The sequence below is a fragment of the Dromiciops gliroides genome, chromosome 3, assembly GCF_019393635.1.
Source record: "Dromiciops gliroides isolate mDroGli1 chromosome 3, mDroGli1.pri, whole genome shotgun sequence".
NCBI lineage: Eukaryota > Metazoa > Chordata > Mammalia > Microbiotheria > Microbiotheriidae > Dromiciops > Dromiciops gliroides.
Window position 1 is genome coordinate 418,590,089 of NC_057863.1, and position 27,140 is coordinate 418,617,228.

Consider the following 27,140-nt stretch of genomic DNA (forward strand, 5'->3'; position numbering starts at 1 on the left):
CACCACTGACAAACACGCCCATTCTAAACTTAGGAGCTAGGAACTCCTGGATTTAATCATGAAATCCCAAGAGGAAGAGCAGTGCCTCTAACATATCTGCCCTCAGTCCCTTCAACTTGCTTGTTAATATAAAGGGGAACATCTTCTTTCCTGAAACTTAATTAGCAGCTAGGATGATGCTTTTTTTAAGACAGTCTGGGCATTCTGCCATCAGTAATGACATTATTGGCTTCCATCCAATTGGTTGTAGGGTAAATATGCATAGAACTGTAGCCAATTCATTAGACAGTGGAAAGAGCATTATTAAAACGGTATATATGTTATGCACTTACATAAAATACCTAAAACAGTCATGACACAGTGCAGTAGAAAAAAAGTTTGGAGTCAAAGAATTTGGGTTCAAATCCCAGCTTTGACACTGTGAGTGGTCATTTAAGTGGGCTACGTGGCCTAGACTTCACTTTCCTTACCTATAAAATCAGGAGGTGAAAACAAATGACCTCTAAGATCTCTCTTCCAGCCCTAATCCTATGAACCTAAAAAAAAAAAACCACCACTCACCAACAAAATGGAATTCAATTAAAAAGCACCCAAAACTTCTTACAGTGCATTGTGGTTGTCTAATGAGCAAAAATTGTATTTGGAAATGACAAACTTGCTCTTATTTCTATAATCAATAAATGTTCAGAAAGTTTCATAAAAAGCCTTATCCTAATTACCATAGGCTTACATAATTGCTTACTTGAATTTTTCTCCAACTTTCACTCCCCCTAAAGTATTATCGACAAGCGTAGAGTTACTGCCTATTCAGTTTTCAACCAGACCAGCTGGTTTAGAAACAGGTAATAGCTGGAAGGTGAGATTTAATTTCAAGAGAAAAAACTCAAGCAGTTAAAATTAAATCCTAGTAAGCAAGTCTCTCTTCTTAGCTTGTCTTTAATTTCTACTGATTGTTTTCTAACTCCTATTATTTTCCTGTTTCTGAGCCTGGAGAAAGAGAAGCTAGTAGGCCTATGTGGAAAGCTGCAGCTTAAATAAGTGATTATTGTTTCTTGTTCAACTGGGAATTCTATGGGAAAATCACACCTCTAAACACAGCCTTCCCTTCTCAGCACAGGGCCAAGGCAAGGAATCAAACTGAGGCTCTTGGCTAGCAAATATTTAAGTAAATGCAAAAGGAGAGAGAAAAGGCGAGAATGAGGCATATCAGAAGAGTTATGGGGCAGCAAATAGCTGTTTCAGAGGATGTATGCATCCTTTATAAGAGGTCACAAGACATATACAATATGGGTATCCCAAAACAAATATCATATTTGGTTCTTTGTACTTTTGTGGTTTGGGTAGAAAATACCTCAGCCCTATTTAACAAAATGTTCAATGAGCCAACATGTGCTAGCACACCAGAACACCTGACCTATAAACTTTCTCTTGCCAAAAGAGCAAAAACCTGAGATAATAAAACACTCAGTGCATACATATTTCATTGTCTCCTCTTATCTTCTAGGCCAATTTTCTAGCTGACCCCTAATTAGTCCAGTTCAAAACTAGCTTCTTCCTGGCAATAAGAATTTTCTCTTAGGCTATTAAGAAAACTGGTTTTGCAACTTATTCCTTACCCACCACTCCCCTTTTTTCTCAATGGCCATCCTAAATCTTTTTTTTAATGAGCCCACCCCAGGCTGGTGGTTGCCATGATGATGGTATTTCAATTTAGCTACTGTCCAAACCCCTGGCCTAAGGTAACCCACTTCAGTTTATGACATAGCCCCATCTATACCTTCAGTCCACTGACATCTTGGACTATCTTATCTCTGAGCATTTATGATCAGTACACTAGGTGGCTTGGGGCCCAGCATATCCTTCACTTCTTTGTCTTCTTTTCCCATTTCTTCTCTTCTGATTGACAATATTGTAGAGGTGACCTTCAAGCACAGACCTATTATCCTAGAGAAGGAATAAGTATCCTGGTACTCTATTTTCTGGCCAGGGTTATACCAGGATCCTGAGAGAAAACTGAACTATATAATTAATGGGAGGCAGGGGTGTGTTGTATGGCCCCTGCTCCATGCCAAGAATTTTGCCTCTGAGGTAAATAGTGGCTTGTTTGAGTCATTAGAGATGAAGGAAAGCAACTGTACTGATGCATGACAAGGCACAAAGATAAACATAAAGATTAATTGTGCAATAACCATGAAATGCTCCAGCATCCATGGGCCATCTTTAAAAAAACAAAAAAAAAAAACCAAATAAGTCTTGTGAGTTGTTATAGCCAAAAAACATACCTATTACTTTGTTGCCAACTTTTTGGTGATGAACTTCACCCTATACTAAGCTGATATTCCAACAATGAAGCATCACGGTTAAGCTTTTCCAGATTGAGAGTTTGTAGACCATTGGCAAGAACTTTGAAGCATCAGGATCATCTCCATACATTCCATTGCAGGCATTACAACAGGATCCTAGTGAGCAGTTACTGATACTAATAGCTCTCATTTACAAGTCACTACACTTTATAAGGCACCTTCTTCACAATGGCCAATGGAGTCAGTAGTGTTAGCATCATCACTTCTTTTTATAGATGAAAACCCAAATCTCAGAGTGAATAATTGACAGGCCCATGATCACATGGCCAGGAAGCAGGAACAGATGTTCAAACCCAAGTATTCCAACCCCCAAAGCTAGTGCTTATTCCATCATACCACAATCACTCCCTTTTTGTTACCAGTTTTTAAAAAGAAATCTAGTCTAGTTTATGTTTGGTATTGTTCACATTTTTTGAATTGACAATTAATTTTAGCTATATATTATGAGAGGGTACTTTAAGCTATTTAAATGCAATGAACCATTTAAAAGTTTAAGTTGTTAAGAGAGTTACATGAAAGAATAGTCTTTTTTTTTTTTTTGGCATTAACACCAAAGAGACTGTCACATATTCTCACCAAAGAGGGAAAACAGTAGTCTAAAAATGTAGCTTTAAGAACTATGCCAAAGGTCTTTAAAGACTTTTTTCCCCCCTCATCAGTGCATTTCTAACCTTAAGGGAACTTTTGGATTTTAGCTTAGCAGAAAATTTGGCTGTGTTGAAAATCACATGATTTGAATATGTAGAACACTATTGTTATGGAAATAAGAAATAATTTTATGGGAATTATACATATTGACAAAGAGACACAGAAACATCACAGGATGGTAAAAATAAGGAGTATATGTCTTCAGCAACTAGTGACTAGATGCCATTTACTGTGAAGTAAAAGACAAAGTGGTTGTGGTATGGAGTTAACACTTGAATGAACTGCCAAGTTTATTTTTGCTTAGCTGGGATGATTCTAGCCAATGGGAGATAGAGCATCAATAATGTGCTCCAAAACAATGTTGAATTGGAGGGATAGGAGAAGTAAATGGAATTTAATTGAACCAGATGATACTACTCTTTGGAACCTTTCCTCACCAGAAACATGAGAGACCATGTAAAAGTCATAGAGTTCTAATCAAAGGTGGCATTTCCATTATTTCCCAACCCACCATAACCAGAGAGATCAATAAAAGAACTCCAGTGAATGACTCCTGAACAAAATATATTCAACTGCCCATTGGTACATGTTTGCACACCATATTGGAAGAACTCTATTATGCTACACATTATTTCTGTGGGTATATTGTAAGGGAGAATGAGTGAATATAAAAACTGGCTTTTCAATTTACCTATTTATAGCTTAATAACTATTTTTTACTGCAATGGCTTATTCTGGAAAAAGGGTTAAAGTGAAATCTAAGTCATTATTGCTATCTTAACGAATTCCTTATTTCACTGACCCAAGATCCTTCTCTCTAAGCCTTTACAAATTAACAAGTAGTTGATGATCTGGTAATCAACAGTAATACTAATAATAAACAGTCATAACTAGCCTTCTATAACCATTTGTTGTTGTTCAGTCGAGTCTGACTCTTCATGACCCCATTTGGGTTTTGTTTTGTCTTTTTTTGGCAAAGACACTGGAAGGGTTTGCCATTTCCTTCTCCAGTTCATTTGACAAATGAGGAAACTGAGGCAAATAGGGCTGACTTGCCAGTAAGTGTTACACAGCCAGTAAGTGTCTAAGACCAGATTTGAACTCAAGAAGATGACTCCTTGCCTGGCACTCTTTCCACTGTACCACTTTGCTGCCAGTTGTGTCACCTAATCACACTCTATACCTGTAGCTCACATTTTAAGGTTCACAAAATACTTATCTTGCAATGACTCTGTTAAGTTAGGTTTATTATCCCTTTTTTCTTGGTCTGAATCTCCATGATTCTATCTGTATATGTAGTTCTCCCGTGAGGAAACTTCTACCGAAATAAAATGGGGACTAGCCATCAATTTAAAGTCTTGGGAAGTTGCCTTGAGTCAGGGTCACACAGCCAATACTGTCAAAGATTTGAACCCAAGTCTTCCTAACTGAAGTTCTGTCCTCTATGTATGCTGCCTCTTTATGAGGGAAAATGAGATTAAATTATTTGCTCATCTATGGTCATATAGCTAATAAGTGTCATAGTAAAAATTTCAGTCCCTGTCTCCCAAATTTAAGTCAAGAGCTCTTTCTACCAACCCACACGACCATACCTATAGCCTGATAGATATTATAAATTTTTAAATCACGGTTTTTTTTTTTATCACACCTCCTTTTTGGTAATGTGCAACAGCCTATTTATGTCCATCATTGTTGTGGTACCCACAATTTTTTCTTCAGAGATGGTAGTTATAATTCATAAACATATAGAATCATCAAAAGAAAAGGAGATGGGTCAGAAGCAGCTAGGTGGCACAGTGGATATAGAGCACTGGCCCTGTAATCAGGAGGACCTGAGTTCAAATCCAGCCTCAGACACGTACTAGCTGTGTGATCCTGGGCAAATCATTTAACCCTGTTTTCTTCTGTCAAATGAAGTGGAGAAGGAAATGGCAAATCACTCCATTTTCTTTGCAAAGAGTTGGACATGACTAAAAAGTGACTGAACAGCTCAGTCTACTCTCTTCCAGTTATTCAATTCTGGGACCAGTTGATTGTCCAGCTAAGAAACATAGTCTAAATTTACATTTTGAGCAATATTTCATAAGCAAGTTATTATGGATGCCTTTTCTTGTGAAAGTGACACAAATGTGGAGATGGAAACCATACACATACAACGTACATATTTACACCTGTGTTGAGGTGATGAGGTTATTAGCAAAGATAAAAGAAATCTTCATTGGTAAATATCCGTACATGACTTTTACTCATCCCATATGATGGTGTCTCTAAGTTTAGAATAAAGAGACAATTTGAGCTTCAGGAATAAAGGTGGAGGTAAGGATGGAAGGTAATGCCAATAGTTATCTGTATGGGGCTAGAGGAAGGTATGAAGTAGAAAATTGTGACATCCAAATAATCAGATGAAGGAGACAGTTGATATTAAGCCTGGTAAACAAGACCAGGGAAGCCCTCTTGTCCCAGAGGAGGTGGCTCTTTGCCTAATTTGAGGCCATCTTTGAAACTATAGCCCAGGAAATGTCCCTGCCCTCTCCATTACTTAATTAGCTTTGCTTCTCAACAAGCTGCCTGTCTGCAACTTAGAGCACAGAACACCCAAGAAATATGGCTTGGAAATTCCTTTTCTCACTCCCTCTTATGCTTCCTATAATAGATACAATAGAATACTCATTAATGATTCCTTTAAAATGTAAGTATTAGCACTCAGTTAAAGCAAAATACACACGCCTTCCTCCAGCTGCTAGCCCAGCTGTTATCTATTTGCATACTAGTCCTAATGAGCTAATATTTTTTTCTTTTTTTAGTGAGGCAATTAGGGTTAAGTGACTTGCCCAGGGTCACACAGCTAGTAAGTGTTAAGTGTCCGAGGCCGGATTTGAACTCAGGTACTCCTTACTCCAGGACCCGTGCTTTATCCACTGTGCCACCTAGCTGCCCCGATGAGCTAATATTCTAAAAAATAATGTGTTTTTGATGAGCAGAAGGAGTTCAGAGAAACCTGGAAGGACTTGCATGAACTGATGAGTGAGATGAGCAGAACCAGAAGAACATTGTACACAGTAGCATCAACATATGTTGATCAACTGTAATAGACTAGATTCTTCTCACCAATAAAATGGTACAAGAAAGTTCCACAGGACTCATGATGGAAAAGGCTCTCCAAATCCAGAAAAAAAAAAGAACTGTGGAATATGGATACTGATTGAACCATACTATCTCTTTTGGTTTTGGTGCTATTGTTTTTCTTTTTTGAGGTTTTTCCTTTTTGCTCTGATTCTTCTTTTATAACATGAATAATGCAGAAATGTTTAATGTTTATACATACATACGTATGTACACACACACACACACACACACACACACACATATATAACCTATATCAGATTACCTGCAATCTAGGGGAGGGGGGAGGGAGAGGAGGGAGGGAGAAAAATTTGAAATTGGAAATCTTTTAAAAACAAATGTTGAAAACAATCTCTACATGTAACTGGAAAATAATAAAATACTTTTATTAAAAAAGAAAAAATATGTTTTCCATGGGGAAATGATGCTATGGACTCCCCAACAGTAGGACCTGTTTTTAAAAATTGCTTTTCCAGTGGTGGTTATGATTAGGCACAGGGATATCCATGTCCTTCTCCAATCCACTCCCAAGTCAGCAGCATTCATTTGCAAAGCCCCATTATCTCTGTGCTATAATCAACCTGTGCCAACTGGCCCTGACTCCAATTTTAAATAGACGAACCACTCTGCTGAAGTCTGTATTTTCTATGATAAGAAAAAATATATTGTATTTGCACGTCACTCTTCTTCTTATTCAGTTGTCTTGGACTCTTCATGACCCCATTCAGAGTTTTCTTGACAAAGATACTGGAGTAGTTTGCCATTTCCTTCTCCAGATCATTTGACAGATGAAGAAACTGAGGCAAACTGGGTTAATTGACTTGCCCAGAGTGATACAGCTATTAACGTGTCTAAGGCTTCATTTGAACTCAGGATCCACTCTGCCATTTAGGTGCCCTAGGATAGCGCTGTACAGTTTTGCAAAGGTCTTTCACACACATTAATCTCATTTTATCCTGTCTAACAACAACTCTGTAAAATAGGTGGGAAAGGCAACATTTCATCTTTTTTTTTTATAGAGGACACAGATGTTCAAAGATGTTAATGGACAGGTCTCAAATAATCAATCTAGTGAAGACAGGACTAGGACTTAGGTTTTCTGATTCTCTTGAAATGGGATGGTGTTTATTACTCTATAATAAATGTTATAAGTTTGACACTTCTAGAAGCTAAAATGTTTTAATGAGTAGAATTTTTATCATTTCCTCTGGTAGAAAGAATATTCCCACACACATATTCTAGAAGGATTTTGTTGAAGTGGGAATTCCCTGTAGCCACACATTACAACCTATCTATAAACACAGTGGTTAAATCACAAAAACACTGAGGCATTGAGAGGTACTGAGAAGTTATTTGTTCTGGATCAACAGATAGTAGGTATCAAACTAAGACCCAAATCTTATTGACTCCACATTTTTTCATTCATTCATTGATTGATTCATTCCTTCATTCTTTCTTTCTTCCACTTCTTGATCACAATTCTTTGTTGGTAACCTACTGCAGCCTATTTAGGCCCATCATTATTGTATACCAGTTGGGGTTTTTTTCTTCAGCAAGTGTAATTCTCCAAGATTCACAGACTCACCAGGTGCTTCTAGCACAGTATCCATTCTACTACACTGGCTCTCATGGTCCTCTTCAGTGGGTTTCCCTCCCAATTTCCCCACAGTATGGCTCTGCATTGTGTCAGCATCCTCTCTTCTCTACTTTCAGAATCTCAAGGCTTTGAGGTGGTTTAAAAAAAAGTATCTCCTTAGCTTTAAAAGGTCAGGGGCCCAAAGCATGAAATAAGTCAGCTCTTAGCTCAGCTTAAGTTCAGAGAGAATTGATATCATGGGTAGGTAGACCACAGGTTGGTGAATTTTTCAGCCAGAGGAGCCCACCAAGAATGCTGACTAAGGCAAATGATAGTTGAGCTTTGTGCCAGGAAAAGGATCAAAAATCCAGAACTGACTGGGAGTTTGAAGGTCATCTGGTTCAACTCTCTCATTTTACATGTGAAGAAACTGAGGCAGTACATGGGGAAATGACTTGCCCAAGGTCCCAGAGGCTGCAGGATTTGAAACAAGAGTCTCTGGATTATCCTGCTTCAGTGGGACCCACATAAACCAAATCATATGTCTGAAGTAATATAAATGTTAGATTAACCTCCCTTTGATAACAGTAATACTATCATATTCTCTTTTTTTTTAAAAGTGAGGCAATTGGGGTTAAGTGACTTGCCCAAGGTCACACAGCTAGTAAGTGTTAAGTGTCTGAGGCCGGATTTGAACTCAGGTCCTCCTGACTCCAGGGCCGGTGCTCTATCCACTGCGCCACCTAGCTGCCCTATCATATTCTCTTATGTTGATATATTACCAGCTCAGTAGTCTTCTGACTCTATAGCAATAGGGAAACTAGAAATTAAAAGGATTTTCTGAGAGTGCTGCTTTCATAAGATCACAGGTTTATACCTGGAATGAATCTGAGATATTACCTAGTCTAAGGCAGTAATATTGATGAGGAAACCGAGGCTCAGAGTTTAAGTGACTTGACCTGAGTCATGCAGGTCATAAAAATTGGGCTAGGATTTGAATATAGGACTTCTGATTACAAATCCAATATTTTCTACAACACCACAGTACTTTGTACCCAGCTGACAAATTTAGGAAACTAAATACTAAAATTTTCCCTAGCTAGGATTTAATTTAACATTGGCAGATCACCAAGGAGGATTTTTTTTCTAAAGAGTTTCCTTGGCAGAATAATTTACATTTGGGTGTTAATGAGGTAATTATTTCAAAAAAGAATACACAACCCAACCAGTTGTTTGTTAAAAATAACTCATCTGGTTTCAACTGTATCCCTGGTTTGTTTCCTTTCTCGGTCTATACACAGTAGCTCTTATTAGATAAATCTTTAGCCATACAAAATAACTACTTCATTTGGTTGTCTCCGACATCTCATTCTTCAACAACAAACATTTCTTCAGATCCACACAGATACCTTCTGCAATCTACACCCTTTCCTCCATCCCAGATAAAGTTAAAGACTATTCACTCAAGGCTAGCCATGAATAAAAAAATCAAGAAAGAATACTTATCAAAGATGTCATTTTTATCTTTTACAATATCCTTATCACCCTAGCATAATTATGGGAAAATTATATAAATGTATATTGTATAGTAAAGAAATATGATATAAATATGCAAATACAAACAAAATATAAGTGGTATTGTGAAGAGAGCTCTGGAATTGGAGTTAGGAAGACCTGAATTCAAATCTTGCCTCAGATACCAGCTATATGACCCCAACCTCTCTCTCAGTTTCCTCATCTGTAAAACCATGAGAATAATAAAACACCTACTTCACAGGGTTGTTGTAAGGAACAAATGAGATAATATTGGTGAAGTATTTTTAAAACTTTAAAGAACCATTTACATGATGATGATTGTTTTTATTATTATATACTCTGTCCACAGCTGTCCTCTTACTACTACTTCAGGATCACTTTAGAAAGTAATGAAATCTGGGGGCAGCTAGGTGGTGCAGTGGATAGAGCACCGGCCCTGGAGTCAGGAGTACCTGAGTTCAAATCCGGCCTCAGACACTTAACACTTACCAGCTGTGTGACCCTGGGCAAGTCACTTAACCCCAATTGCCTCACAAACCAAAAAAAAAAAAAAAAAAAAGAAAGTAATGAAATCTACAGCAATTTGGGCTTAAATTATTCCTCATAATTTAATTTTTTAGATAATTGCAACTGGACTATTTAAGTGTAGAAACTTTTAATTTATGCCATTTGGTGAAGGAATCTTCCCACAATGCACTATGCCCCTGCATTCATTATATATTCTATGGAGCTCTTTAGCATAATGTAGTAGGGTAGAGAGAGAGAGAGCTGACCTTGAAGCCTGAAAGGTCTAAGTTTAAGTCATCTCTGATACCTTTTGCCTGTGACACTGGGAAAGACACTTAACCTTTCAGTACTCACTAGACAACTAAGATAAGAAATGACAGCAATCAATCAGTTACAGTCAATCAGTAAACATTTAACAGTGTCTATGTGCCAGGCACTGTGCTAAGCACAGAAAGAGACAAAACAGTCACTGTCCTCAAGGAGCTTACAATCTAATGGGGGAGACAAGATGCAAACAAATATATAAAAACAAGATATATATGAATATGAATAGAAAATAATTAACAGAGGTAAAGGCACTAAAATTAAGAGGGATTGAGAAAGGCTTCCTGATAGAAGATAGGATTTTAGTTGGGGCTTACAAGAAGTCAGGGAAATCAGTGGGCAGAGCTGAGGAGGGAGAAGGGATGGAAAGGGAGAGAAAAAATGCCTGGAGCCAAGAGATGGAGTGTCTTGTTTGTGGAACAGCGAGGAGGCCACTGAAATTGGATGGAAGAATACGTGGTGGGGAACAAGACATAAAAAGAATGGAAAAGAAGGAGGAAGCTAGATTATGAAGGGTTTTGAATGACAAAGGATTTTGTATTTGATTGTGGAGGTGATAAGGAATTACTGAAGTTTTTGAGGTGGGGGTAGGTGGGAGGGTTGTGATATGGTCAGATCTGCACTTTAGGAAAATTACTTTGGTGGCTGAATGGAGGGTGGATTGGAGTAGGAAGACCCACCAGCAGGCTACTGCAGTAGTCCAGGTGTGAGGTGAAAAGAACCTACACCAAGGTGGTAGAAGTGTAAGAGGAGAGAAGGGGGAATATTGAAGAGATGTTACAAAGTGAAATGGACAAATCTTGACAACATATTGGATACAGGAGGGAGGAAGATAAGAATCAAGGATGACTCCAGGGTTTTAAGACCAAGGGACTGGGAGGACAGTATTGCCCTTTACAGTTATAGGGAAGGAGTTTGGGGTGGGGAGGGGGGGGGGAAGGAGGGGAAGGAGAGAAGTTTGAGAAGAAAGATAATGAGTTCCATTGAAGACATTTCTATGGGACATCGATTTTGAATAGTCTAAAAAGTAGTCAGAGAGCAAGATCGCAGGTCAGCAGAGAGGTTGGGACAGAATAGATTGGAGAATAATCAGCATATAGATGGTATTTAAAACCATGGAAGCCAATGACATCACCAACTGAAGTAGTATAGAGGAAGAAGAAAGCCCAGGACAGAATACTGAGGGACACCTGAAGTTACAGAGCATAATCTGGATGAGGGTTCAGCAAGGATCAAGAAGAGTAGGAGAAAAAGCAGGAGAGAATGGTGTTCCAAATGCCTAGAGAGAAGAGAGTGTCAAGCTGGAGAGGGTGATCAACAATGGCAAAGGCTGCAGAGAGGTCAAGGAATATGAGGACTGAGAAAAGACGATTGGATTGGACAACTAAGAGGTCACTGGCATCTTTGGAGAGAGAAGTTTTGGTGGAATGATAAGGTTGGAAGCCAGATGGTAAGGGGTTAAGAAAAGAATGAGAGGAGAAAAAGTGGAAGCCACTATTGTAGACACCTTTTCAAAGAGTTTAGTTACAAAGGGCAGAAGAGATATAGTTAGGAGGTATGGAAGGATCAAACAAGGGTTATGACTGCAATAGTGACAAGCTACTATTTTTCTAATGTCTGTTATAGATAATCACATTATCTAAAAGTATAGAGGTAATGATGCCAACAATAGTTCACATTTGTATATAGTGGATTCAATTTTTCAAAGTAGTAATGTTGCATAGTGGATAGAGAGCTAACTTTGGAGCCCTGGGTACAAATCCTGACACATTATTCAATCTCTCAGTGACCCCAAGCAACTTTTTTAGACTAGAACCTGGAAAGCAAGTACCCAAACTGCACTGGTAGTACAGATTCCTTGACAGGGAATTCTCTATACTCTATACAAAGAACTCACAGGAATGGTCCCATAAAAGGAGGGGAAAATACTGGCAAGACTTACAAAGCACTTTCCTTACAACAACACTGTCAGATAGGAATGCATTTTTTTCAGATGAAGAAATCATCTGAACCTAGGTGTTTCCTGCCTCCAATTCCAGCATGCCTCCCCTTCCACCAGACATCCTGTGTCAAAAATAAGGATAATTAGATTAAAAACCCAGAATGAGGGAATAGCTACCAAAGAAAGTCTGAAACTCTATATGATTTACAATTTGGTAAAAGAACAAAATATATAAGCATTAATACAATAAGAGTAATGACTCATTTGTTCTAGGCCTCCTGTTCTTTAAGGCTTACCATTATGGAGTGAGTATATTTAAGGTATTCTGAGAGATTCCAGGATGTCTAATGACACTGTTCACTGCCTACATGAAACTCTGTTTCAAACAAGAATAAATAGATGATTATTCTTATTTTACTATGTTGATGCGTCTAATTTTTAAATGGCAAATAAATATTTCTTTAAATGTTCTCATCTCTCTTTGTGAGCTGTTCTCCAAGGGTGTATGCAGGAGGGAGGAGGGGAAAAAAAGATGCTTAAGCACACAGCAGAGGAGAGGCTGGAACTGCTCCTTAGTCAACCCAGGAAAGGGTTAGGATGGGGGACTAGGAAGGGAATTTTCTTTTCTTGTACCCTCTGCAAAAGCATTTTACAGACCTGTATTTATGATGTTCCACTGAGTACAAGCAACAGTAACTGGCTGTCTTTAGAGTGCTGGATATAAACAGATGGAAGAGACAATTCAGGTGGCTCAGAACACTGGAAAGACTGGAACCTCGAGTTCTCAGGTAACAGTAAACTTGTTCTATGATCCCAGCTATAAAATGAATTAGCTGCAGGAGCTGAGGCAAGACACTTAAGTTCTATAAGTCTCAGTTTCTTCATCTGAAAAATGGGAATAATTATAATCTAAATTTCACATAGTTATTCTGAAGGCATTTTGCAAGACTTTTTGTTATGTACTTCAAACGCACTCTTTTTACAAAGCCATGCTAAAATCCTTAATTGAGTTGTTGTGGGACAGCTAAGCTGTGCAGTGCACAGTTAAACCAGGGAAAACCTGAGTTCAAATCCTGCTTCAAACACTTAGTAGCTGTTTGATCCTGGACAAGTCATGTAACCTCTGTATGTCTCTATTTCCTTATCCATAAAATGAGGATAAAATAGCATTTACTCCACAATATTGTTGTGAGAACTGAACGAGATGACATATGTATAGCTTTGCAAACCTTAAAGCACTCAACTGTTTACTCATTCTAAGTGTTAACTAGAGCATTTCTTAACAAGGAACTATGATTTTGCACTTAAGCCTGTAGTAAGCTATAAAGGAGAACCTGGAACTCTAGTCCTAATAGTAGGAAATCTTATGTTATTTGATGAAAACACACTGAGCCAAAGGTTGTTACACCAAATGTGTGAAATCTCTAGGTATATTTAACTACATGGGTATCAGACAATCTATACATTCTCACAGTTGGCAAAAGAGGCAAACAGTGTAGCCAAAGGAGTTCTGAGACTGAAATTAGGAGATCTGGGTTTGAATCCTGGCTGATTTCACCCAATGTAATCTATGTGACTATGGGATTTATTTATGCCCTATGGGTCTCAATTTCTTCATCTGAAAAGTAAGGATAATATTTGAGCTACCTGTCTCACAGGGTTGTGAGGAAAGCACTTTCAAAAACTTCAAGTTCTGTATAAATGTGAATGATTACTACAACTACATGGAAAAATTATTCTATAGATACCCCATCAATAAATCACTAGAATACACACACACATATCTACACACATATATGCACAAACATATTACACACATCTTATATACAGATTTTTCAAATTAATCAATTGGTCGATTAATTAATTAATTGATTTACCCTAGCACTTGGGATAAATTTACATTGATCTATTGGCCAGTTCTCCTTTTGACCAAAGGTGTTCATTTGTGAAACAAGAGTGAGCACCATTAAAGAAAGTTAAGCTAACTGGCTCAGAAAGTGGCTCAGAATTTTATTTAACCAGTAGGCATTAAAATAAACCCTACATTGGGGCAGCTAGGTGGTACAGTGGATAGAGCACCAGCCCTGGATTCAGGAAAGACCTGGGTTCAAATCTGGCCTCAGACCTTTGACACTTTATAGCTGTGTGACCCTGGGCAAGTCACTTAACTCCAATTGCCTCACCAAGAAAAAAAATTAAAAAAACAAACAACAAAAAATGAAATAGTGAAAATAAACCCTACATTAATAACTAAATTTAAAGTTCTTCCTCTGAACAGCTGCCAAATTAATATTTGTAACACAGAGATCTGCCCATGTCACTCTCCTTTTCAAGAAACTTCAGTGTTTAGCTCTTGCCTTGAGAATAAAATCCTAACTCCTCTGTCTTTTAAAGGCCTTCATAACTTGGCTCCAGATTTGTTTTCTTGATTGATGACAAATACTATATACCAGCCAAACTCAACTATTTGCTGTTCTCTATATACAAGGCATCTCTCACTGCTTAGGCCATTCTCCATCACTGGAATGCCTTCCCTTCTCACCTCTGCTGAAACCTAGAGTTCCTTCAGGGCTCAACTCAAGTGTTATTTCCTTCAAGAGACCTTTCCTGACTCCCCCAGTTGTCAATGACCCTCACTCTATATTTATTCTTTATGTTTAAGAGACATGTATATGTAACACATATGTGTATGTGTACACATACACACATACACATACAATGTTCCAAAAGTAATAGCACAATGATTGCATATGTATAACCTATATGAAACTGCTTATGGCCTCAGGGAGGGATTTGGGGGGAGAGTATTTGGAACTCAAAATTTTAAAAAATGAATGTTAAAAATCATCTTTACATGTAATTGGGAGAAAAATAAAATATTACAAAAGTCTTAGCACAGTTTTAAGCTATTAAAGCTTGAAAGCTATTAACTCTTTTTAAAAAAAAAATTTTTTTTTTTTTGTTTTTGTGGGGCAATCAGGGTTAACTGACTTGCCCAGGATCACACAGCTAGTAATTGTTAAGTGTCTGAGGTCAGATTTGAACTCAGGTCCTCCTGAATCCAGGGCTGGTGCTCTATCCACTGTGCCATCTAGCTGCCCCTGAAAGCTATTAACTCTTAAGACTGCTCTAAGACACCAGCATATATTGTATTGACTTGTCGATGTACAAGTTCCTTGAGGGCCAGTGGCTGTATGTGTTTATATCTATCCCTAGCACAATGCCTGCCATATAACAGGCCATTCACTTTTGTTTGGGACTTGATTTGTTGATTACTTTCTTTAAATAATGGCCTTTCATTCTGACAGCTTAACTGTTAATTATTAACACTAAAAATACTACATAGGAGATAATGATTTCTTATTCCATGAACTGAATTTTTTTTTCTTTTTAAGGGAATAAAAATCAATTGACCTTTGTACTTCCTTTGATGGTAAATTTGTTCACATGCCAGAGTAAATGTTGAGTAATTTAAAGAGCCAGGATAGATTTTTCCTATCAAAATGGATCTTAAATTCTTTTCCTTAAAAAATTTCAATTTATTATTTCTTTCTTTTTAAATTTTGATTTCCAAATTCTCTCCCTCCCTCCCACTCTACCACTCACTGAGAAGGCAAGCAATATGATATCCATTACACATGTGAAACCATGCAAAACATATTTCCATATTAGCCATATTTCAAAAAAGGCAGATCTTAACTTCTCGATGGTATGAGATTATAAACTACGTAAACAAAAGATCTCTATCTTGTTCTTCTTTATAAACTTCCATAGTGGCTTGTATATAATTCAATTGCTGAATGAGCAAATGACAAAGTGAGAAGAGAATAGGAAAATAAAATTCTGTCAACATGTAAGCAAAACCACAGGTGAGGTTTTTTTTTGAGACAATTGGAGTTAAGTGACTTGCCCAGGGTCAACACAGCTAGTAAGTGTTAAGTGTCTGAGGCCGGATTTGAACTCAGGTACTCCTGACTCCAGAGCCAGTGCTCTATCTACTGTGCCATCTAGCTGCCCCTATAGGTGAGGTGTTTTTTGTTTTTTGTTTTTTAGTGAGGCAATTGGGGTTAAATGACTTGCCCAGGGTCACACAGCTAGTAAGTGTTAAGTGTCTGAGGCCGGATTTGAACTCAGGTACTCCTGACTCCAGGGCCAGTGCTGTATCCACTGTGCCACCTAGCTGCCCCTACTGGTGAGTTTTTAATACAAAATGTATCAGAGGTAGTAGTTACAATCATCAAATGATGCTAGGGTATTATACATAACAAAGTGACTCTTCAGTGGTGCTTCTGCTGAGATTCCTCCCAAGTCTTTCCTAATTTGATTATTTGCTGAGGGACTATGAGGATCACTTTATATGTACAACACTGGTTTGGAGCCATGAAGATACCCTTCCTTTTCCATGTTCAGTCAAAGCCTTATTCCATGCTTAGTCCCAGTATGTCAGGAACATGCTGATAAATGTTTAACAATGGCTCTTTAGGAAAAAAAAGTGTTCATGATCCAGTTTTAAATTAAATTTGCATTATTTTTCTCCTTCACTTCACAAAATAATAAATCAAGTCCTGATGTGTAGCATTTGCTGCTTTCCAAGGTGCAAATGCTCACACTGAAATTTTAATAATTGTCCCAGATCCAACTCTGCAACCTTCACCTTTCCAGTCCTGCCTTTTGGAGTCAAATGGAACATGTCTAATCCCCCTTCACATTAAATCCTCCCCAAACCATTATTACTCCCTTTCTCCTGATTCCTGCTTCTCCCTCCTTTCCCCCTCCCCAAAGCTCCTCTTTTCCAAGTTAAACATCTCAATTCCTTCAAATAATCCTTGCATGTCTTAGTCTTCCATGGCCCATCACCATCCTGATCACCTTCCTTTGCACACTCCCCAGTTTATCACTGTACTCAAAATGTGCTGCCCAGAACCGAACCCAATACTTTAAGTGTGGCTTCTGAGGGCAGAGTACAGTTAGCTCATCACCTTCCTTGTTTTGGAAACAATGCCAAAGATTCCGTGTCCCATTGTTGATTCATATTGAGCTTTAAGCCCACAAAAAAACCCACAGATCTTTTTCACATGAGCTATTTTCTAGCTATGGGTATAGCATCTTATGAAGTTGATTTTTTATCCCATATGAAGGATTTTCTACTTACTTCTATTAAATTACATCAAGAAAATTCTAGCCTGTATCTTTTCAGATCCTAACTTTGTCAGCCATGTTCTTTCTACCAGTTTTGTATCATTTGTAAATGTGACAAGCATGCTATAACTTCAGCCAAGTCATTGATAAAAATGTTAAAAAGTATAAAGTCTGGGGCAGTTAGGTGGCACAGTGGATAAAGCACCGGCCCTGGATTCAGTAGTACCTGAGTTTGAATCCAGCCTCAGACACTTGACACTAGCTGTGTGACCCTGGCAAGTCACTTAACCCCAATTGCCTCACAAAAAGAAAGAAAGAAAAAGTATAAAGTCAAGGACAAGATGCTTGGGGTACCAAAGTAAAGATCTTACTTCAAACTGACACCAATCTATTAATGACTTCTTTACATTTGGTCATTCAACCAGTTCTAAATATGACCTACCTAGACAAGCTGCTAACATATATCTTGCTATCTTGCCCATGAGGACAACATGACACCATTTTAAAAAAATGTTCTGCTGTAAACAGTCTATGGCACTACCCTGGCCTACCAGTCTAGTGGCCTTGTCTATAAAGGAAACGAGATTAGTGTGGCATGCATGACTTGCTCTAAATCTGTTGTTCTAAAGCAGTCATACACACTTATCTGATCCTTGTAAACAAAAGAACAAATGTGCTGATCCAAATTAAGGTTTGTCTGTGGCCATGGGGCCTGGTAAAGTTAACTGGACCATACACCAGGGCCTTCGTTTCCTCTCAAGCAAATTGAGGGGACTAAAGGATCTCAACCATCTCTTATAGCTCAGACACTCAATGATTCTATAACATCAAAAGTAGGCAATTTGCAAAACAGTGGATAGAGCACTGGCCTTGGAGTCAGGAAGATTCATCTTCCTGAGTTCAACTCTGGCTTCAGACACTTACTAGCTGTGTGACCTTGGGCAAGTCACTTAACTCTGTTTACTTCACTTTCCCATTTATAAAATGAGCTGGAGAAGGAAATGGCAAAGCACTCCAGTATTTCTGCCAAGAAAACTCCAAATGGGGTCACAAAGAGTTAGACATTACTAGAACAACCGAACTGAATCCTGTAGCAAAATGACAGACCTATGACATTTCTTTTTCCTACACATGCCCATTAAACAGATCTGTATAAATCATGATCAATATACAAGACAGAAGAAAGCTCCTTTGAGACAGTAGTTTTTTTTTGTTTTATGTTATCTTGTTTTAAAGCAACTAGCTTTAATACAAATGAATCCTGATTAACTCTCAGTATAAGCTTGCACCTTAGTATTAAACTAAGTATGCATTTTCCTGGTTGTGACAACAAAGGCACTATTGGTGGTAAAGTACTAGTTACAGTCCGCTTTTGAGCAATTTAACTTATGATAATTGACAGTACAGAGACTGCTAACTAATTAGATTTGTTAAGGCAGAGAAGGGGCACAATGCAGCTTTTAAACATAATAACTTTTCTTATCCTCTACTATTTTTACATAAGAAATGATAAGATTTGTTGGTTTGTTGTTTTTAAAACAAGAATTGTAATAGCTGGGTAGAGACTGGGTTGCAGATGATAGCAATGTTAACAGTTGCTTACTTTTCACAGAAAAAAAAATTATTTCACCGGATCTGTATACTAGAAGAGATGACACTTCTGTGCCAGTTAAATCAATATGAGGTTAGGAGTGAGGTCACAGCTAACCAGTCAAGAGACTGGTAATGCCCACACTAGTATGAAAAGGCTAAAAAAAGAGGCTGTTTCCAGACTAAGGGGACAGAAGGTCTAGGACTGGTTTGGGGGGGGAAAGCTTTCCCGCCTTGGGCAATATTCATTATGTCATTTATGATAGTGCTTAACTCCTTATATACTCTCATGCTGTGAATTGCATTCTAAAATGCTTCAAGAAAAATAAAATAAAATGCTTCAAGTGAAAAGGGAAGTGATGCTTTGGGGACTTTTTTGTTTTGACAAAACAAAATATAATATTGATTATATCCTGCCTCCTGCAGGGGGAAAAAACAACCAACCCCCAGCCCCCATAGGTTAGGGTTAGAGAAGGGACCTGTGATTTTATTGACAATGGGAACTCCCAGATCAGGAAAGCCCCTCTATCTATTAAGGTTGATGTCTTCTCTAAAACTTATAGCTTTAGAGCAAGGGTCCACATAATCCATGGACAGATTTCATGAGGACCCTGATTGAAGGGAAAAGAAATGATATCTTTATTTTCACTGATCTCTAACTGAAATGGTTATTTCCTCCAATAATGGTTTTTAAAAAAAAACAAATTTAATAAACATTTATTAAGCACCTGCTATGTTCCAGGCACTATGCTAAGCTTTGGGGATACAAATAAGAAAAAGACAGCCCCTTCCCTCAAGGAGCTTACAATCTAATGGGGGAAGACAACACAAAAGAAGGAAGTTGGAAAACGGAGGCTGGGGGGTAGGGTGCTGTCAGAGTACCTGGATCAGGGGCATGACATTCTGTGGAGGCAAAACCAAGAAGGGTACTGATAGAAAATGGAGAGTTACCTGAAAAGTTCCAGAAGTTCAGAAGTTCGCTAAAGGAAGGCTTTGAAAGGAATTTATTGCTTCATCCTCCAGCACTCCAATCAGAGATGGGAGACCAAAGAGGTAATTAAAAAGGTGTTGAGAAGTATATTAAGTAAAAATATTCTGAGAATGGATCCATAAATTTCACTTTATAGATTGGGAAACAGGTAAGCAGAGGTTAAGTGACTTGTTCAGGGTCATACAGCTAGTTAGCTACTAAATGTGCTACCAAAGGGGTTCATCACCCAAAAAAGGATTAATGAAACCCTGTCTTTGGCAGTAGAATAGAGCACTGAGAGGTTAAGCAACTTGCCTGTCATCACCCAGACAGTATGTGTCTGAGGCAAAACTATCCAAAGCACTAATATTGTTGTTTTTTTGTTTGTTTCTTTTGTTTTGTTGTTGTTGTTGTTTTTGGTGAGGCAATTGGGGTTAAGTGATTTGCCCAGGATCACACAGCTAGTTAAGTGTGAAGTGTCTGAGGTTGGATTTGAACTCAGGTCCTCTATCCACTGTGCCACCTAGCTGCCCCCAAAGCACTAATATTTTAAGACACTATCTATGCTTTCCTTGACCCATTTAGATCGTGAGCTCCTTGAGAGCAAGGGATGTATTTCAAATTCTTGGTATCCCCAGGGCTTAGCACAGTGCCTGGCATATACTAGGAGCTAAATAAATGGCGCTTGACTGATCTTGGCAATAGATAATTAATAGAATCATTTCCATGGGCTTTTTGATAGGTACTGACTGTTGCAGCTGAACAGCTCTTGTGGCTAAAATGAATGCATAGAGGATACTAATAGAGAGGAGAGTGGTGTGTTAAATGATGTTTCCAGGTCACTAAGTGAAAACCAAGTCTCTGGCTATGAGAAATCTGGTTCATAACATGATAATCCTGCTTTACATTTGAGATAACAGGTAGAAGGATATAGTGCTTTGGCAAAAAATACACAAAACAGGGTTGACATCATCGATGCGGAAAGAAAACATGAATTACATTTTACACCATCAACTACTAAGAAGTGTGTCAAGGAAAACAAGCTTTCCCTAAAGAATTTTTGAAGCCTAAAAGGGTTAAATGATTTAATTCTTCACTTAAATGAAGCTGCTGCATACAGAGTACTATTGTCCCCAGGAGGAAGATCACACTGCAAGAATAAGACCTGCTGCAAAAGCATGAAGATTCTGATTCTCCATTGCTCCTTGTGGATTAGATAATCAGCTTCTTAAATTCAATTCTGATTTCATTTGATGACCTAGAAACAGTTAAAAAGCTCTGAAAGAACAGGATTATTTAAACTGCACTTGGGGGAGATTTAAATTGTTTTTTATTTTGAGGCAGCTAATTGGTACAATGAATGACAGGGTTGGATTTGTAGTCAAGGAAATGTGGGTTCAAATGAAACCTGACTGTATGACCCTGAGGAAGTCACTTAACTTCTGCCTTCCTCAGTTTCCTCATCTGTAAAGTGAGGATAATAAGAGCACCTATCTTACATTGTTGTTGTGAGGATAAAATGAGATAATATTTGCAAAACGTGCTTTGAAAACCTTAGAAATCCATATGAAAGCTAGCTATTATTGTTATATTACTATGGAAATTGCAATCCTTTTGACATCATTTGGACCTTCAATTATGCTAACCTCAATCCTTTTGCCCACATGGTATAGCAGTAACATTTTTGCATTCATGACAGGCTATAATGATGCTGGACATAATGCCACGAGACAAATGATTTAAGGAAATAGAGAGAAAGAATCCTGCCCTAAGGAATAGGAAGGAAAAGTGTGTCCCTAATTTTTATCAAGGAGTCACAAATCCAGGCACTGGATTAGAGAAAAAATTTATCAGAACTTAAAGTCAAAGAACTTTACAATCAGAAGTAACTTTAAGGATGGTTTCATCTAAACCCCTCATTTTATAGATGTATAAAACTAGGGCTCCTAGAGATGAAATGACTTGCTCAAGGTCACACAGCTAGTTAATGGTGGACTTAGGACTAGAGACAGCTAGATGACTCAGAGGATGGAGTTCTGGGCCTGGAGTCAAAAAGACCTGAGTTTAAATCCAGTCTCAGATACTTCCTAGCTGTGTGACTTTGGGCAAATCACTTGTCTGCCTCAGTTTCCTCAACTGTAAAATGGGGGTCATAATAGTACCTACATCATAAGGTTGTTTTGAGGATCAAATGAGGTAATATTTGCAAAGCACATTTAGCACAGCGTCTGGCACATAGTATCATCATCATTATTATTACTACTATTGGAACCCAAGTCTCCCAACTCCCAGGCACCTGCTTTTTGCACTACTTGTGGCCTCTCTCCTTGCACTGTCTTTGCCTATAAAGGGTTAAGCTCCTAGTCCAGAATTTCAGATATTGGTAAGGATGGAGATACCAAGGGAAGGGAGGAGATAAGTATTTACATAGCACCTACTATATGACAGGGATTCTGCTAAGTACTCTACAAATATTATCTCATTTGATCCCCACAACAAGCCTGGGAGGTAGGTATTGTTATTATCCTTGTTTCATAGATGAGGAAACTGAGACAGGCAGAGGTTAAGTGACTTGCCCAGGGTCACATAGCTACTAAGTGTCTGAGGCTGTATTTGACTGACTTCAGTCCCAGTGATCTTTTTTCACTATACAATCTCTTGCGAGCCTGAGGGTTAAGGGATACTAACCTGCCCCTCAAACTAAACAAGTAACTCCCTACAATACAATAAGAGGCTGTTTGCACAAGGGTCGAACTTGAACCATGTTAAGACCTGACTTTCCTTACACTTTCATGTGATCCCAACCCTATAGTTGGGCACTGAAATATTGAACAGGCTAGTTACATAGTTGGGATAACTTTACAAATTTAATTCATTAGCTCTAATCTTATTTACATACAATATAGGCCTGAGAATGCAATTACCTTAAATCCCTAAACCCTTTCAGAAATTTGCTGCTCCTGGGTGAAATGTGGGCACTCTCTTACTTACTACACAAAACGCTTTACAATGGAAGATAAGAACCAAGGGCAAAATTAGAAAACCATTTACTCCCAAAACCTTGATAACTGTTATTGTTGGGCACAACCACTTTTAAAACTGGTAGATTGCTCTGCTGTCTCATTTTCCCTTCATAAATTGCCAAATAAAGCTCAGAACTGTCAAGAGATTTAGAAGTGAAATGACTTTAAAATTTTGTCATCAGGAGTATAAATTGTCCATCATTATTCCATATGTTAATCTAGGATTACTTTCTGAATAACTATGTATTGTGTTTTCCCTGTGCTTGTCACAGTCTTCAGAGCAGAACTAATGCATAAAGAAACTGAAGCTCTTTTATGGGACACATACAAAACCTTTATGCATAGTCCTCATATACACAGGTCATATATCACTCCCTCTTTATTGATCTGACAAAGAACATATAAAACCAAAAACTCATGGGAAAATGAATCCTTCCCATTGCAGACGGTTGAATGAATATATGACAGTCTTCTAATAATAACTTTAAACCATGAAAACATCGCTACTTTTTTGCTTTAAAAATCAATCTGCCTAAAAATCTCTGCTAACACTACATGACTCACAAAACCCTCTCCAAAGAGGTGGCAAATGTTGATCTCATCATACCCCAAAATGATAGCTAAAATACTACAGTCACATAAGCAACTAATCACTTAATGACAATGACCCATCACAAGTCTATCCTGATGCACCAATGCCAAGATCCAACTCCCTTGATATACCAAGCTACACTTAACTGCAAAATATAAGTATTTCACTTGCTGAGTCCCTTTATGATCCAAGTCATGATCAGAAATTTCTCTATGAACCCTACTTTGATTCCCTGAACTAGGAATGATCCTCCCTCAGACCTCACATAGCATTTTATTTGCATGTATTAAATACTTCTCATATTTTATTTGTGCATTTGTCATATCATTCTATTATATTATAGACTACCTGTGAACAAGGAGTTTATAATACAGCCATAAAACCATGTTTCATCAAAACTTTGTTTCTTTTCTGGTACCTGAGAGAGTGTTCTATACATATGTGATACTTAATAAATTATTTACTGAATTAAATCTTAGAAAATTAAGTTCTAATGCATTAGGTGGCACAGTGGATAGAGTGCTGGCCCTGGAATCAGGAAGACTCATCTTCATAAGTTCAAATTTGGTCTCAGATACTTACTAGCTGTGTGACCCTTAACACTGTTTGCCTCTGTTTCCTTATCTGTAAAATGTACTGGAGAAGGAAATGGCAAACCACTCCAGTATCTTTACTAAGAAAACACCAAAAGGTGTCATGAAGAATTAGACATAATTAAAAATGACTAAACAACAATAACAGCAACAAAATTACTTTAATCAGGTAGCAGGGTATAAACCCAGAAAAATTATTTGTATTTTTATGAAAATCACTAACAGAAATGAATAAAAATAGAAATGCCATTTTCAAGAAAGACAAATGCACTGTAGTATTCAAGGGGTTAAACTAAAGGACTGGGGTAAGGGAGAAAGATCTAAGTAAGCATGGACTTAGGGCCAAGGATACAAAGTTTGATAATGTACTTGGTCACAGCTTAAGGGAAGCCATGTTTTTCCATTCCCCTCCAAGACCTGCTTGATAACAGTAGCAACATTCTAAGGATTGATTTACTTGATATCTGTCTGAGAATGGGTGTGGACTGGACAAAGGAAGTAAAAGGAAGAAAGATGATGAGGAAGAATTTTAACTATTGTAAAGAAAGAACAGGAAATCGGAAGTAAAATGATGGGAATATGAAAACCCAACCACAAAATTTGCTAAAGGAACCATAATGATAATAAATAATATTTTATAGCACCTTAAAGTTAGCATGCTGCATGCCATAAACTGGAAAAATCCCTATTAGATAAACTATACAAACATTATATCATAAAAATTAGGGAAAGGGAACAATAGATTTCAGTTGTTCGATAGACTTATTTTCCACTGTCCACAAACAAGAAATTATTAGAGAAACTGAAAGATTTGGTTTTATGACGAATAAAAAGATTTTACTCAACAAAAAGCAATGTGTTCAAAAGAAAAAAGAAAAACATATTGGAGGAAAATTTTGTAGTAAGTACAGCTGATAAAAATCTGACAGAATATTTAAGGAACTAATAATAAAATCACTAGAACAATATTCATTCCCTTAAAGTTAAAAGACACTGTTAATAATCACTTTCAGATTATTCAAACTCTAATAAGCAAAGAATTGCTCTTTAAAGCATCTCTAAAATACCACCTTACATCCACCAAGTTGAAAAATAAATTGGTCTAAAATGACAACATTTAATGTTTATAGGAAAGAAAAGAATTTATTTCATTGTTGATAGAGGTCAAATCAATAAAATTGTTTTGGAGAAAAATCTAGCAAGACAGAAAGTTATAACCTCTAACCAGAGATCCACAGCTAGGGCTATATATGCAAAGGATGTTATTAAAAGAAAAAGACCTATGTATAAAATATGCATAACTGTGTTCCAGTAGCAAAACTGGAAATGACTAGCATATCCAATAATTGAAAATGACTAAATTATAGTATTAGTATAATGAAACAGTGTACCATAAAGATACAGATAAACACATACAAAAATGGATTTATACAATGTAACACAAAGCAAAGAAAGCAGAATTTTTAAAAATACATGGATGACACTATGTACTCAAACTACATACCAAAAGTAACAATGCCAAGGCCTTTTACTTATACACACAGAAAAAAAGGTAGGAAGGGGGACAAAACCAAAATTAATTGTTACTATTATTTTTAAGTTTATTTTTCTTTTTACCCAAATTTAAATAGCTTGAATTTCAAAATTATTTTTAGGAATTTATTCTCTTCTATGTTTGGGGTTTTTGAGATTAATGGAATAAAGTATTATCATTTCAGTCTAATAAACCACCAGTAAATAAAAAGATAGTTTTACATTCTATTTGTGATCATTTTTTTTAAAAATAGCATGAACCCAGTAATAATTTTAAAATTAAATTTCCATCCTAGCCCCTCTCACTCCAAAAAGATGACAAGAAACATTATTTTGGTTTGCATATAAGAAGCAGATCACTTCAATTTTTCTTTCACAGGCCTCCTGGTTTCCTCACAAAAGATACTCCAACTCCCCACTTCATTCATTTTCATTGGTTGTTCCCCATGCCTGTAATGTCTTCCTTCATCTCCACCTCCTGCCTTCCATGGCTTCCTTCAAGCCTCAGCTAAAAATTTCACCTACTGCATGCAGCTTTTCTGATCTCTCTTAAGGCTGGTGCCTTCATTCTGAATTCACCTCCAGTCTAGTCTATACATATCTCTTTTTTTGCACATAGATGTTTGTGAGTTGTCTCCTATACTAGACTGTATCCTTTTTGAGATCAGGAGCTGGCTTTTGCCTTTCTTTGTATCTCCATTGCTTAGCACAGCGTATGACACATAGAAGGCACTTAATAAATGCTTACTGATGCAACTTTCAATGTACACAGAGAGTGCTTTGTGCAACTCATAAATGGTATTGTTGGACTAAGTAATATCTAGGAATTCCACTCAATCTACTACTGAGCACCTACTGAAAGTAGAGATGTCTGGAACTTCCCATACCACACCATAACCAAAGAGTCTCTTTTTCTAGCCATCTACATAGCTCCAAGCAGGTGAAATGGTTTGAGGAAGGGAAGCAGAAAATACCAGTTAACTTCAATCATAAGGCAGTTTTCCTGAGTTGCAGCAAAGGGGCCAAAAGATCCTTTTGCTAAGGAGTCTTTGTTGTTGTTTAGCCATTTTTAGTTGAATCTAACTCTTCATGACCCCATTTTGGGTTTTTTTTTGGCAAAGGTACTGGAATGGTTTGCCATTTCTTCAGCCCATTTGACAGATAAGGAAACTGAGGCCAACTGGGTTAAGGGACTTGCCCAGGGTCACACAGCTAGGAAGTGTCTGAGGCCAGATTTAAACTCAGGTCTTCCTGAATCCAGGTCCAGCACTCTATCTACCTATCACCTAGCTGCCCAAGGAGTCTTCCCAAGTTGTCTTAGAGTTCTTCAAGTACAGCCCCCTCATTTTACAAATGAAGAAACAGAGGTCCAGACAAATTAAGTGATTTGTCTAGAGTCACTGAGCTAATAAGTGTCGGTCGAGATTTAAACTCAGATCTTCCTAATTCTAACTGGCACTCTGAATCATTGGTATCAAACAAATAGAAATGGGACCTACTAATGCATACCTAAGTCTCCCTGTGGGGGCAAAATGTAATGTTGTCTATGTTTCAATGTAGTTTTATTCAGGCAGCACTCATGTTTGATACCTCTGCTCTGTATTACTTTAACCACACTACATCTCAATGAATCAGTCAGCCTAATTCTGTCTCAGTCAAGTAGACCAGAGCAAGGAAAAAG

At 37.6% G+C, this 27,140-nt stretch overlaps 1 protein-coding gene across 3 annotated transcripts in view; it reads right to left on the reverse strand.

The window, feature by feature from the left end:
* The window catches only part of MFSD6 (major facilitator superfamily domain containing 6), a 93,950-nt gene that overhangs the window by 34,729 nt on the left and 32,081 nt on the right, over window positions 1–27,140 (reverse strand). The gene's annotated exons all lie outside the window — the stretch shown is intronic.